We start from the raw sequence: 13,807 nt of genomic DNA on the forward strand, positions 1-13,807 counted from the left end.
TTCAGACTTCTGACGTCAGACTTCAGACTTCTGGCTTTAAATTTAAGACTTCTGACTTCTGACATGTGACTTCTTGCTGCTGCCTTTAGACTTCATACATCTGACTTCAGATTGATGTCAAGCTTCCGATTCATTGCTTATGACTTTTGACTTCTGATTTCAATCTTCTTACGTTAGATTTCAGACTTTAGTTTCCAGGATTCAGGCATCAGATTTGGGACTTTAAACTTCATAATTCAAACTTTCAGACCACATTCCGCTGATGTTTGACTTCAGACCTCAGAATCCAGAATTTAGACAACAAATTTGGGATTAAAGCTTCAAATACCATATTTCAGACTTCTGTAAAACGTCAGACTTCAAGCGTCAGATTTCAGACTTCTGACTACAAATTTCGTTCTTCGGGCTTCAGGCTTCAGACTTTAGATTTTCGGCTTTCAACTACAGACTTCAGAATTACCAGGTAACAGTTTTAATTCTTCTGGCCTCAGACTTCAGACTTTAGACTCCAGACTCAAGGCTTCGAATTTCAGACTTCAAACTTTAAGCGTCAGACTTCAGATTTCAGACTGCGTACTTCAGGTTAAAGACTACAAAGTTCCAAGTAGGGTTGCCGAAAAATAAATATGTTTTTGGCAAATAAAATCTTGCGAGTTCTGTTATTTGAACCTAAAGTTCTGTGAAAGTTTTCTGTAACGCTACTTCTATGAATTTCTATGAATTTCATTGAGAAATCGTATGAAACATTGGGAAAATACTTACAATTTTAATAAGAAAAAATCGATTTACATTACCTTGTTTTCATATTTGCATGAATTTTAGTCTGAAATAACAAATCGAAAGTGACATAAAAACTTATAATTTATAATTTATAATCTGTACAAAATTTAGAAAATCTGTGAATTCTGTGAAAATTTGAAAATTTTGTGATCTGCAACACAGATTTCACACAGATTCTGAGATGAAATTTTGCTTAAAATATTATGATATTAAAGATTTGTCTGTAAATTCGGCAACCTTGCTTCCAAGTTTGGTCTTCAGACTTTAGATTTTCGGCTTTCAACTACAGACTTCAGAATTCAGATAACAGATTTCATTCTTCTGGCGTCAAACTTCAGACTTTAGACTCCAGACTCAAGGCTTTAAATTTCAGACTCCAGACTTTAAGATCAGACTCCAGATTTCAGACTTCCGACTGTGAACTTCAGGTTAAAGACTACAGAGTTCCAAGCAAGGTTTCCGAAAAAAAAATTGCGTTTTTGACAAAAAAAATTCTTGCAAGTTCTTCAATTTGAACCTTAAATTCTGTGACGCTATTTCTATGAGCATCAACACCAACAAATTAGAAAATGCTTATAGTAGTTTTAATAAGAAAAAATAAATTTTGTTTTCATATTTGAATGAGAGTCTGAAATAAGAAGTCGAATGTGGCATAAAAGTATATAATTTTGGAAATATGAATAAAATTTAAAAAATCTGTGAATTCGGTGAAAATTTAAAAATTTTGTGATTTGTAACACACAATCTGTGACGAAATTTTGCTTGAAATTCTATGATAATACAGATTTTTCTGTGACTTCGGCAACCTTGCTTCCGAGTTAATTTTGTCATCAGCACAGATTTTGTGACGAAATGTTGCTTAAAATTCTGTGATAATAAAGATTTTCCTGTGATTTCGGCAAAATTTCCAATTTAATTTTGTGATAAACACAGATTCTGTGACGAACTTGGCTTGGCTGTAATAATACAGAATTTTCTGTTATTTTGGCAACCTTGCTTCCAAGTTCAGTCTTAAGATTTCGAACTTCAACCATCAGATTTGAGTCCTCAAACTTAAGTTTTCGGTCGTGAGTTTTCGGTCTTCAAATTCCAGAATTTAGATATCACATTTTAGCTTTGTTAAAATTTTGTTGAAAATTATAAGCTTACTCAAATTTCTTGGAAATGAAAATGCACATACTTGAGGTTGCCAGATTGCCTGGTTTTATCTGGGTTTGCCCGGATATTTGATACAAAATTTTAGAACAGTCCGGCTCGGCCGTGTTGCCCGGATTTCATTGAATATGCCCCGATTTTGCCCAGATTTTTTCACTTCATTTGGCAAATAAAACCAAAAAACAAAAATTTGTTGTTAAGATTTTTTATTTAGCTTCCAAAAATAATTTTTTTAGCAGATTTTGCAAAAATAATCATGAAAGGATTTTTCGAAGATTAAAATACGATTTCAAATTTGTTTTGGAATTTTGTTGAAAAAAATATTTTTTTCAATTCTTTTATCTTGTTTTCGTTGAGTAATTTCCGGGTTTTGAAAAAATTTGGCCGTATATTGCCCGGAATTTTGGTCTCGATTTAGAAAAGAAGTTTTTTTCTAAAAAAAATTGCCCGGATTGTCCGGCCCAGATACTTGTTGAAAAAATTCTGGCAACCTCATAACTCCATTTCACACAAGTGTTCCAATTTGTTCCGTAGTCAGAAACACAACGCCGAAGAAAAACGTAAAATCAAAGCCGATTCTTATCACTTCGGAATGCTATTAAGCTTGAAGGAAAATTCGGATGTCTCCTTTTCGGCAGTCCATTTTGTGTCGGGTCAAAAACGGGAAGCCGGAACGAAAGAAAACAAAAACACCTTTGGACGGATATTGCTTTCCGAAACTGGCTCAAGGTGTTGGAGCTTACCGAAATCGTAAACCAGAATGCTTTTAATTTCTGTCCGGGAGATAGCCGGAGCCGCTGCTTTTTGGGGGACAGCTCTGGTCCATTTTCTGGCACGTGAACTTGGAACTTATCGGAAGGGTTTTTAGTTTGAGTAACCATAAAAAGGAGTTCACGCAATGACATCAGCTTACCTGGAAAAGAGAGAAAATGAAACAGTTGTTAGAACATGTACAGTAACATTAAGAAAACAGAAAAGAATCACAATCGATAAAATTCAAAAACAAAACACGCCAAACCTATACAGTGGGCACAAAAACCATAAGCAGGCTCGATTCCACAGAAGAAACAAAAATGATGTTGATTTTTCAGTACAAAATATTCAAATTTTCCTTACAAACCTTACTCATGTAAACGTTACTAAAAAATTAAGAAAAAATCATGGTTGAGTTTTGAACCAAAACAATGCTTTTTAGACCCCAGGGTTTGAGAAATTTTAAAATGACTCCATTTCGACTCAGTGATCTTGAATATTGAAGTTTTCTGGCATCATGTAAGATTGAAAAAAGACAATGATCAAAATCTTTATAACCTTCTGCTTACAGACATCATCATATCCATCAAAACATTGTTTCTATCAAATATCTCATCAACATCAATCGGAAATCATTATACTCATACCTTAATTTGAACATTTTAATTTCGAGCTCCCATGGACAGCCCTGCCAGGTGCATTACCACCGTCACAAATTTGACAGACACTTGTCCGTAGCCTGGAATGACGTTTCCATCAAGGGGGCCCCGTTGCCTCCATTTGCCAAAAAATCAACAAATTTCATCCGACAGTGATTCGAGTTTTTTTTTGGTTTGTTGATTCCCAGTTATGTTACTGTTAACTGGAGGTAAACTTTAAATAAAAATTATTAAGCTGTCCCCTCGTCCGGTTTTTTTTATTGTTGTCCGGGCACGCGTGAAAACGCGTATAAATAAAATAAACAAAATCTGACAATTTACCGGAGGTGTCAAGAAGATCAACAACACGGCGAGGTGATGATGATGAGACGACGATGATGATGAGGAAGATAAACGTCTTTCATCAACGTGTGGGTAAACAAAGATGATTAATTTTTATTTCGGGGTTCCCTCTTCAGAAGCGCTACCGCTACATTGATGCATCTATCGATCGTTTCTTGGCGTGGACGGCGTCAATTACAGCCAAATTTTGGGTGCAACACTATTGGGTGAATGTTTGGTTAAGTGATTTATTTTTTTTTTTTTTTTTTGGCTCTCTGGAAGTGAGTGGTTTACCTTTTTGGTGTCGACAGCTTTCGGAAGGGAAAGGAAGCCCCCTTAATATTCCGGCAACAATGTTGTGCAAAGAGTGCTTCAATCGGTCGAAAACCTTAGTAAGTAAGAAGATCGATCTTCTCCCGGTCTTCCATCTTCCTACGACGAATCAGACGGAGTTGTTATGTCAGATCCGATCATCTCTCAGAGCAGAGCGTTGCGTAACTGTCAAAGAAATGCGATCGGGAAAGACTTCCAAAAAATCACTTATAGGAGCCCATGTGGAGAACACAGCCAAACCGGGACGCCTACTTGGGTCAGGTTTCCGAATGTCGAAAACAGGTTTTGGCAAGCGAGACGACGACGACGACGCGTTCTCAATCAACTCAACACATGAAGAGACATCCAAAAAGAAGGAGGCAGGAATGAACTCTCAGAAAAAAAATCCCTCTTAAGAGTTGGTTGACTTCACGAGGTTCGCCTTTTGTAGATCGTGCCTTGGTTGTTAAATCTTGGTTGATGATTTTTTTTTTCGTCGGTTCGGGATCATTAATGAGAAAGCCCAGTGGTTTCTGTTCGAAGCTTTCGATGTCGCTCGTTTTTCTGTTTTGAGATAATTTGTCCTTCTGAAGGTTATAACTCCGGGCGATTTCTGTTGTGTTGAACTTTTCACGGGAACAACCGAACCAGACTCGTTGTAAGTTTTGGAGCCCGTAAATCTCTGCTTCGCGTCGCATCGCCTCGATCTTCGAACGATGAAAGGTGATTCAGAAAATCAATATAAACACATTTGTCAATTAAAACGTGATAAAAATCGAACGTTTGAGACTGTGATGATGATGGTAGACCAACAAGGGAAGGAGGAGGAATAATGAATTTTAAATTTATTTCGTTCCGCTCGGGAAACAAGTCCGTTAGGATGATTTGAACTCGTGGGAAATGAACGGTGATTTGGAACTGGTTTAGAACCAACTGTCATCTGACGGAGTCGTCTTAATGTCGCCATAATGTTTCGAAAAAAAAAATAAAAAAACAGATTAACACTGCAAAAATTGTTAAAATAGTCAAAATTGTCAAAATTGTCCCAACTGTCCAAATTCCCAAAATTATCAAAATTGTCAAAATTGTTCCAATAGTCCAAATAGTCAAAATTGTCGAAATTGTCAAAATTGTCAAAATTGTCAAAATTGTCAAAGTTGTCAGAATTGTAAAAATTGTCAAAATTGCAAGAATTGACAAAGTTGTCAGAATTGTAAAATAGTCAAAATTATCAAAATAGTAAGAATTATCAAAACTTTTAAGTTGTCAGGATAGTCCAAATTGTAAAAAATGTTTAAGTTGTCAAAATTTTCATAATTGTCAAAATTGTCAAAATTGTCAAAATTATCAAAATTGTCAAAATTGTCAAAATTTTCGAAATTGTCAAAATTGTCAAAATTGTCAAAATTGTCACAATTGTCAAAATTGTCAAAATTACCAAATTGTCAAAATTGTCCAAATTGTCAAAATTGTCAAAATTGTCAAAATTGTCAAAATTGACAAAATTGTCAAAATTGTCAAAATTGTCAAAATTGTGAAAATTGTCAAAATTGTCAAAATTATCAAAATTTTCATAATTGTCAAAATTGTCAAAGTTGTCAAAATTGTCAAAATTGTCAAAATTTTCCAAATTTTCAAAATTGTCAAAATGGTTGAAATTGTCAAAATTGTCAGAATTGTCAAAATTGTCAAAATTGTCAAAATTGTCAAAATTGTCAAAATTTTCAAAATTGTCAAAATTGTCAAAATTGTCAAAATTGTCAAAATTGTCAAAATTGTCAAAATTGTCAAAATTGTCAAAATTGTCAAAATTGTCAAAATTGTCAAAAATGTCAAAATTGTCGAAATTGTCAAAATTGTCAAAATTGTCAAAATTGTCAAAATTGTCAAAATTGTCAAAACTGTCAAAATTGTCAAAATTGTCAAAATTGTCAAAATTGTCGAAATTGTCAAAATTGTCAAAATTGTCAAAATTGTCAAAATTGTCAAAATTGTCAAAATTGTCAAATTGTCAAAATTGTCAAAATTGTCCAAATTGTCAAAATTGTCAAAATTGTCAAAATTGTCAAAATTGTCAAAATTGTCAAAATTGTCAAAATTGTTTAAAATGTCAAAATTTCGAAATTATCAAAATTGTCAAAATTGTCAAAATTTTTAAAATTGTCAAAATTGTCAAAATTTTTAAAATTGTCAAAATTGTCAACATTGGCGAAAAAGTCAAAATTGGCAAAATTGTCAAAATTGTTAAAATTGTCAAAATTGTCAAAATTGTCAAAATTGTCAAAATTGTCAAAATTGTCAAAATTGTAAAAATTGTCAAAATTGTCAAAATTGTCAAAATTGTCAAAATTTTCAAAATTGTCAAAATTGTCCAAATTGTCAAAATTGTCAAAATTGTCAAAATTGTCAAAATTGTCAAAATTGTCAAAATCGTCAAAATTGTCAAAATTGTCGAAATTGTCAAAATTGTCAAAATTGTCAAAATTGTCAAAATTGTCAAAGTTGTCAAAATTGTCAAAATTGTCAAAATTGTCAAAATTTTTAAAATTGTCAAAATTGTCTAAATTGTCAAAATTGTCAAAACTGTCAAAAATGTCAAAATTGTCAAAATTGCCAAAATTGTTAAAATTATCGAAATTGTAAAAATCGTCAAAATTGTCAAAACTGTTAAAATTGTCAAAATTGTCAAAATTGTCAAAATTGTCAAAATTGTCAAAATTGTCAAAATTGTCAAAATTGTCAAAATTGTCAAAATTGTCAAAATCGTCAAAATTGTCAAAATTGTCAAAATTGTCAAAATTGTCAAAATTGTCAAAATTGTCAAAATTGTCAAAATTGTCAAAATTGTCAAAATTGTCAAAATTGTCAAAATTGTTAAAATTGTCAAAATTGTCAAAATTGTCAAAATTGTCAAAATTGTTAAAATTGTCAAAATTGTCAAAATTGTCAAAATTGTCAAAATTGTCAAAATTGTCAAAATTGTCAAAATTGTCAAAATTGACAAAATTGTCAAAATTTTCAAAATTGTCAAAATCGTCAAAATTGTCAAAATTGTCAAAATTGTCAAAATTGTCAAAATTGTCAAAATTGTCAAAATTGTCAAAATTGTCAAAATTGTCAAAATTGTCAAAATTGTCAAAATTGTCAAATTGTCAAAATTGTCAAAATTGTTAATATTGTCAGAATTGTCAAAATTGTCAAAATTGTCAAAATTGTCAAAATTGTCAAAATTGTCAAAATTGTCAAAATTGTCAGAATTGTAAAAATTGTCAAAATTGTCAAAATTGTCAAAATTGTCAAAATTGTTAAAATTATAAAAATTGCCAAAAAAGTCAAAATTGTCAAAATTGTCAAAATTGTCAGAATGGTCAAAATTGTCAAAATTGTCAAAATTGTCAAAATTGTCAAAATTGTCAAAATTGTCAAAATTGTCAAAATTGTTAAAATTGTCAAAATTGTCAAAATTGTCGAAATTGTCAAAATTGTCAAAATTGTCAAAATTGTCAAAATTGCCAAAATTGTCAAAATTGTCAAAATTGTCAAAATTGTCAAAATTGTCAAAATTGTCAAAATTGTTAAAATTGTCAAAATTGTCAAAATTGTCAAAATTGTCAAAATTGTCAAAATTGTCAAAATTGTCAAAATTGTCAAAATTGTCAAAATTGTCAAAATTGTCAAAATTGTCAAAATTGTCAAAATTGTCAAAATTGTTAAAATTACCAAATTGTCAAAATTGTCAAAATTATGAAAATTGCCAAAAAAGTCAAAATTGTCAAAATTGTCAAAATTGTCAAAATTTTCAAAACAGTCAAAATTGTCAAAATTGTCAAAATTGTCAAAGTTGTCAAAATTGTCAAAATTGTCAAAATTGTCAAAATTGTCAAAATTATAAAAATTATAAAAATTGCCAAAAAAGTCAAAATTGTCAAAATTGTCAGAATGGTCTAAATTGTCGAAATTGTCAAAATTGTCAAAATTTTCAAAATTGTCAAAATTGTCAAAATTGGCAGAATTTTCAAAATTGTCAAATTTATCAAAATTGTCAAAATTATCAAAATTGTCAAAATTGTCAAAATTGTCAAAATTGTCAAAATTGTCAAAATTGTCAAAATTGTCAAAATTGTCAAAATTGTCAAAATTGTCAAAATTGTCAAAATTGTCAAAATTGTCAAAATTGTCAAAATTGTCAAAATTGTCAAAATAGTTTAAATATTCAAAATTGTCAAAATTGTCAAAATTGACAAAATTGTCAAATATGTCAAATATGTCAAAATTGTCAAAATTGTCAAAATTGTCAAAATTGTCAAAATTGTCAAAATTGTCAAAATTGTCAAAATTGTCAAAATTATCAAAATTGTCAAAATTGTCAAAATTGTCAAAATTGTCAAAATTGTCAAAATTGTCAAAATTGTCAAAATTGTCAAAATTGTCAAAATTGTCAAAATTGTCAAAATTGTCAAAATTGTCAAAATTGTCAAAATTGTCAAAATTGTCAAAATTGTCCCAATGGTCCAAATTGTCAAAAATGTCAAAAATGTCAAAAATGTCAAAAATGTCAAAAATGTCAAAAATGTCAAAAATGTCAAAAAGGTCCAAAATGTCATTTTTTCCACAATGTCAAAAATCAAGAAGGTCAAAAATGTCAAAAATCAAGAAGATCAAAAATTTCAAATATGTTGAAAATGTCAAAAATGTCAGAATTGTCAAAAATGTCAAAATTGTTCAAAAATGACAAAAATGACAAAAATGTCAAAAATGTCAAAAATGTCAAAAATGTCAAAAATGTCAAAAATGTAAAAAATGTTAAAAATGTCAAAAATGTAAAAAATATCAAAAATGTCAAAAATGTCAAAAATGTCAAAAATGTCAAAAATGTCAAAAATGTCAAAAATGTCAAAAATGTCAAATATGTCAAAAATGTCAAAAATGTCAAAATCGTCAAAAATGTCAAAAATGTCAAAAATGTCAGAAATGTCAAAAATGTCAATAACGTCAAAAATGTTAAAAATGTCAAAAATGTCAAAAATGTCAAAAATGTCAAACATGTCAAAAGTGTCAAAAGTGTCAAAAGTGTCAAAAATGTCAAAGTGTCAAAAATGTCAAAATGTCAAAAATGTCAAAAAATTTTGACATTGTAAAAGATGTCACAATTGTCAAAATTGTCAAAAAATGGAAAAAATAAAAAAATGACAAAAAATGTAAAAGCAGTCAAAGATGTTAAAAAAATTCTTAAATGTCAAGTCAAAAAATGTTAAAAATGTCAAAAATTCGAAAAAGGTGAAATTTGTGAAAAACGTCAGATTAATGAAAGATTTCATAAATTTTAGAATCAGAATAGTGTTAAAAATGCCACAAATTTCACAAATGTTAGAAATATCAAAAATGTCAATAATGACAAAAATATCAATGTCGAAAATTTCCAAAATGTCAGTAATGTGAAAATTGTTATAAATCATACATTTTTTTATCCAGATATGGTGTTACATAGGTTCCAGGTCTAGAATTTGAGTCACAATATTTTTTCACTCAAAAAAAAAATCTAATAACAATGACATGGTTAGTTGCTCCAAGCTTCAATCTTGATAAATTTGGGCATGTTTTCTTTATCCGAAATTTGATGAACCTCACAAACGCTCCTCATTAGCAACGATTATTCTATGCGGGCAACCTTTGTGGTTATCGTTTTCGTGTATCGCAGACTTCAATGTGTCTTACTAGTCGCGATCAGATCCCGTCAGTTTTATTTTTGAGTGGGTACACGAAAAAATCTTGATGGGTTGAACAAATTATAACACCCATAAATAACAGGCCAATCAAAGGAAGACCCAAAAAAAAACAATCCGGATAACCTAGCTCAGCTCAATCGGGGTTGTTGTTCTAAGAACGTTTAACTCGTTTTTTGAACCCAATTTCTCGAATCTCCGCCTATTTTAACTCTTTAAGGAGAAATTGGAGTAGACACACAAAAAAACACAACCGCCTTTGAGTGTTGTCTTATTCTAGTCTTAATAGGTCTTTCAACCTAGAAAAAAAAAGAATGAACTTGAAACGGCCAAAAAACACTGCTCAATCAGAAGGCTCATGCTCTCCCCAAGTGTATAAATTTCAATTTCATCGATCTTGTTGCCAAGATATCTGCTCCGTCCATTGTGCCCCGGATCCATTCTTTTCTGGACCACAAAACGCAAGTTTTTTCCCTCATTTTTTAGGGTGGCTCAACTCAACCGCCCAAATGGAAGGTGGATGTGTGGTTTTTCATTGTTCAATTCCATCTTGGAAAGATGATGATGATGATGACGACCAAAGTTCGTATGAGATGCTGCGGGGAGCAGAGAGACTTCAACCTCAAAACTGATCGGGTTCGTCGCTTGGTTTTCCTCAATTATTTTTTTTTTTCTTTAGGGGTCTCCCTTTTCTTTGGGGCTTTCGAGATGCGTTGGTCCACCGCCCTTTTCCAATTAATCTTACTTCAATTCCCCCCTTTTCTGATTATTCTTTTCTGTTGTTATTGTTAGCGTTATTGTGTATGAGCGTTCTCCACCTTTTTATGAGTATTTTTTTTCTTGAATTCATCACTTTGAGCCACAATTTGCTTTTGTTCGCCTTTGTGCGTGTTCTTTTTTTTCTTTTTTGCTCGCTCTGTTAGGCTTCAACCGACTTGCATTCTCTTTTTCTCAATCAGGCAGGGATCAAAACTCGACGTGGGTTCCCTAACAAGGTCGGATATTGTTGTTTTTTGTTAAGGCAGTTCAATGATTGACCTTTGAGCTTGAGGCTTGCTGCTACAAGATTCCCGAATCCGGGGAAGGGTTTCATGTCTTTTTTTATACAATTTTACAAACCCGACTTAAATTCAATTTTTGCTAGTGAACCTTAAATTAAAAAAAAAGCCAAATCCAAAATCTAAATTTCGCATATTTGGATTTAAAATAAATCCCCAAACAAATTAGAAGAAATTTCTTTCAACAAAAATGAAAAAAACTTGGGGTCGTTGAACGGAAGAAACCACCATTCCTGAAGGGTGTTAGTACTCTTTTTAAATTCTTGGAAGGGAGAATACATTGGATGCCCTTTTTCGTATTCGCACTGATAGAAAGAAGCTGTACAATTAATATTATGAACGAGTCTCCCTGGAGGGTCGGTTGAAATTTGCTTCTTAACAGCACGGCGGCTTCAACAGCTTCAAACATATGAAGATGTGTCGATTATAATAATTTAGTTTAAATGTGAATTTTTACAATCATGAACAAAAATTCATTTATTTTGGAGGTTTTTCAGTCTCCACATTGTAAAAAAAAAAATACAAATTTGTATTAATTTTTAAATCTTTCATGATTAAAAAAATTATTTTTTTTATTTTTGTCCATACAACGAATCCACTGCCCGCTGACTATTTCAATTCCAGGATGACAAATTAACCGCGATTAAGAGAAAACAGTACCGATGATGTACTTGTGGGATGCTGTAGGGGGCTCAATTTTTCACTCTGTTTAACGAATTGTTGGTGGTGGGCTTCGAATTGATACCGGAGAGCAATGTTTGCGTGGAAAGGCGTGAAGTTTCAAGCTCACAATAAGCTGCTACAGGCTGAGACATTCTTCAATTTAAGGAATTCTCTTTCGCTTTTCGAATGTTACTTACTCAATTTGAAAAAAAAAACCTAGAAAGTTGAGACTTTGAACAATAAAAGTTGGAAGAAATGAATAAAAGTTTTGTTGAAACAAAGTTTCAATTAAAAATTTTACAATTTTTTTCCATAAGTACTCCGAGTTTAGAATTGAAAACTATCAATTATTACATTCGAACCGGGGAAATTATCTTCTATGTTCTTTTCACATTAACATGTAAGGTTCTATCAATGCAATGGGATACAAAAAAAGAGTAAATTCTTTTACACGATTCCGTTGCCCCGAGTCATTGCACTTCCTAGAACCGTTTTATAATTACTCTGCTGGCCACATCACCCATTCAATGTACTCATTCGACTCTGACCACCCTTGCTCGTTCAGTTCATTGAGTTAGCAATTTTTTCCTACTAACTAAATGACCCATGAGATCCAAAACTACCCCTTGGGCAAACTTTCCCTCCCAACTTCCTCTATCCATCGCGCAAGGCCACATTCTAGGCATAGGATCGCTGCTTTCTTTCTGCAAATTCTTCCCATTGCTGCTCATCACCTTATGCGGCGCAGTGGTCATTTGAACATACTTCCCCCTCCCTTTTTTCCCGGAATGAAACACAAAACACCCATTCGATTGTATGCAAATTCAAACAGCGATTCGGCTTCTTTTTATCATCCGGGCACAGCCGGCAAATCGCAATTCATTATACCGCTTTTAGTTACTAACAGACAGAGCTAATCGCACGGTTTGCTCACAATTTTTATGTTTGCTTTCATCGTTTTTGTTGTTTTTTACTACTTCGGTTTGATTCTTAATGTTCCACGGAGCAGCCGCAAAACATTAGTTAAGTTTTGCGAACAAAGTTTACGGCTACTTTTTTTTTTGTAAAATGCCACTCTTCTCATCTTCTCCTAGAGAGAAATTCAACGAACGGAAAACATCTGTTTACAACCCTGCTTTAGGCTTTATCTGACCATATGAGGAGATCTTCTTTGAGTATGAGAAGAAGGTGTTGAATTTTTGACAGTCTGACTGTCTGACTGTCTGACTGTCTGACTCTACGACTGTCTGACTGTCTGACTCTACGACTGAATGACTGTCTGAATGTCTGAATGTCTGACTGTCTGACTGTGTGAATGTCTGTTTTTCTGAATGTCTGACTGTCTGACTGGCTGACTGCCTGATTGTCTGACTGTCTAACTGTCTGACTGTCTGACTGCCTGACTGTCTGAATGTCTGACTGTCTGAATGTCTGACTGTCTGAATGTCTGACTGTCTGAATATCTGACTGTCTGACTGTCTGACTGTCTGAATGTCCAACTGTGTGACTATCTGACTGTCTGACTGTCTGAATATCGGACTGTCTGACTAACCGACCGTCTGACTGTCTGACTCTACGACTGTCTGACTGTCTGAATGTCTGTTTGTCTGAATGTCTGACTGTCTGACTCTGTGAATGTCTGTTTGTCTGGATGTCTGACTGTCTGACTGACTGCCTGTCTAAATGTCTGACTGTCTGACTGTCTGAATGTCTGACTGTCTTACTCTCTGACTGTCTGAATGTCTGACTGTCTGACTGTCTGACTGTCTGACTGTCTGCATGTCTGAATGTCTAATTGTCTGAATGTCTAATTGTCTGAATGTCTGACTGTCTGACTGTCTGACTGTCTGAAATTCTGACAGTCTGAATGTCTGAGTGTCTGGCTTTCTGACTGTCTGACTGCCCCACTGTCTGAATGTCTGACTGTCTGACTGTCTTACTCTCTGACTGTCTGACTGTCTGAACGTCTGACTGTCTGACTGTCTGACTGTCTGCATGTCTGACTGTCTGACTGTCTGCATGTCTGAATGTCTAATTGTCTGAATATCTGAATGTCTAATTGTCTGACTGCCTGACTGTCTGACTGTCTGACTGATTGACTGATTGACTGTCTGAATGTCTGACTGTCTGACTGCCTGACTGTCTTATTGTCTGACTGTCTGACTGTCTGACTGTCTAACTGTCTGACTGTCTGACTGACTGATTGTCTGAATGACAGACTGTCCAACTGTTTGACTGTCTGACTGTCTGCATGTCTGAATGTCTGACTGTCTGACTGTCTGAATGTCTAATTGTCTGACTGTCTGATAGTCTGACTGTCTGACTGTCTGACTGATTGACTGATTGACTGTCTGACAGTCTGACAGTCTGTCTGTGTGACTGA

At 33.0% G+C, this 13,807-nt stretch overlaps 1 long non-coding RNA gene across 1 annotated transcript; it reads right to left on the reverse strand.

Annotated features, from left to right (window-relative positions):
* Positions 1-2,750: 2,750 nt before the first annotated feature.
* LOC129754313 (uncharacterized) lies at positions 2,751-4,157 on the reverse strand. Its single transcript, XR_008739000.1, has 3 exons — positions 3,963-4,157; positions 3,669-3,888; positions 2,751-2,848 (listed from the first exon to the last, which is right to left on the reverse strand). It is a non-coding gene; the product is annotated as an uncharacterized LOC129754313 (long non-coding RNA).
* Between the last annotated feature and the right edge of the window lie 9,650 nt (positions 4,158-13,807).

This window comes from Uranotaenia lowii, chromosome 1, assembly GCF_029784155.1.
Source record: "Uranotaenia lowii strain MFRU-FL chromosome 1, ASM2978415v1, whole genome shotgun sequence".
In the NCBI taxonomy this organism is placed as follows: Eukaryota; Metazoa; Arthropoda; class Insecta; order Diptera; family Culicidae; genus Uranotaenia; species Uranotaenia lowii.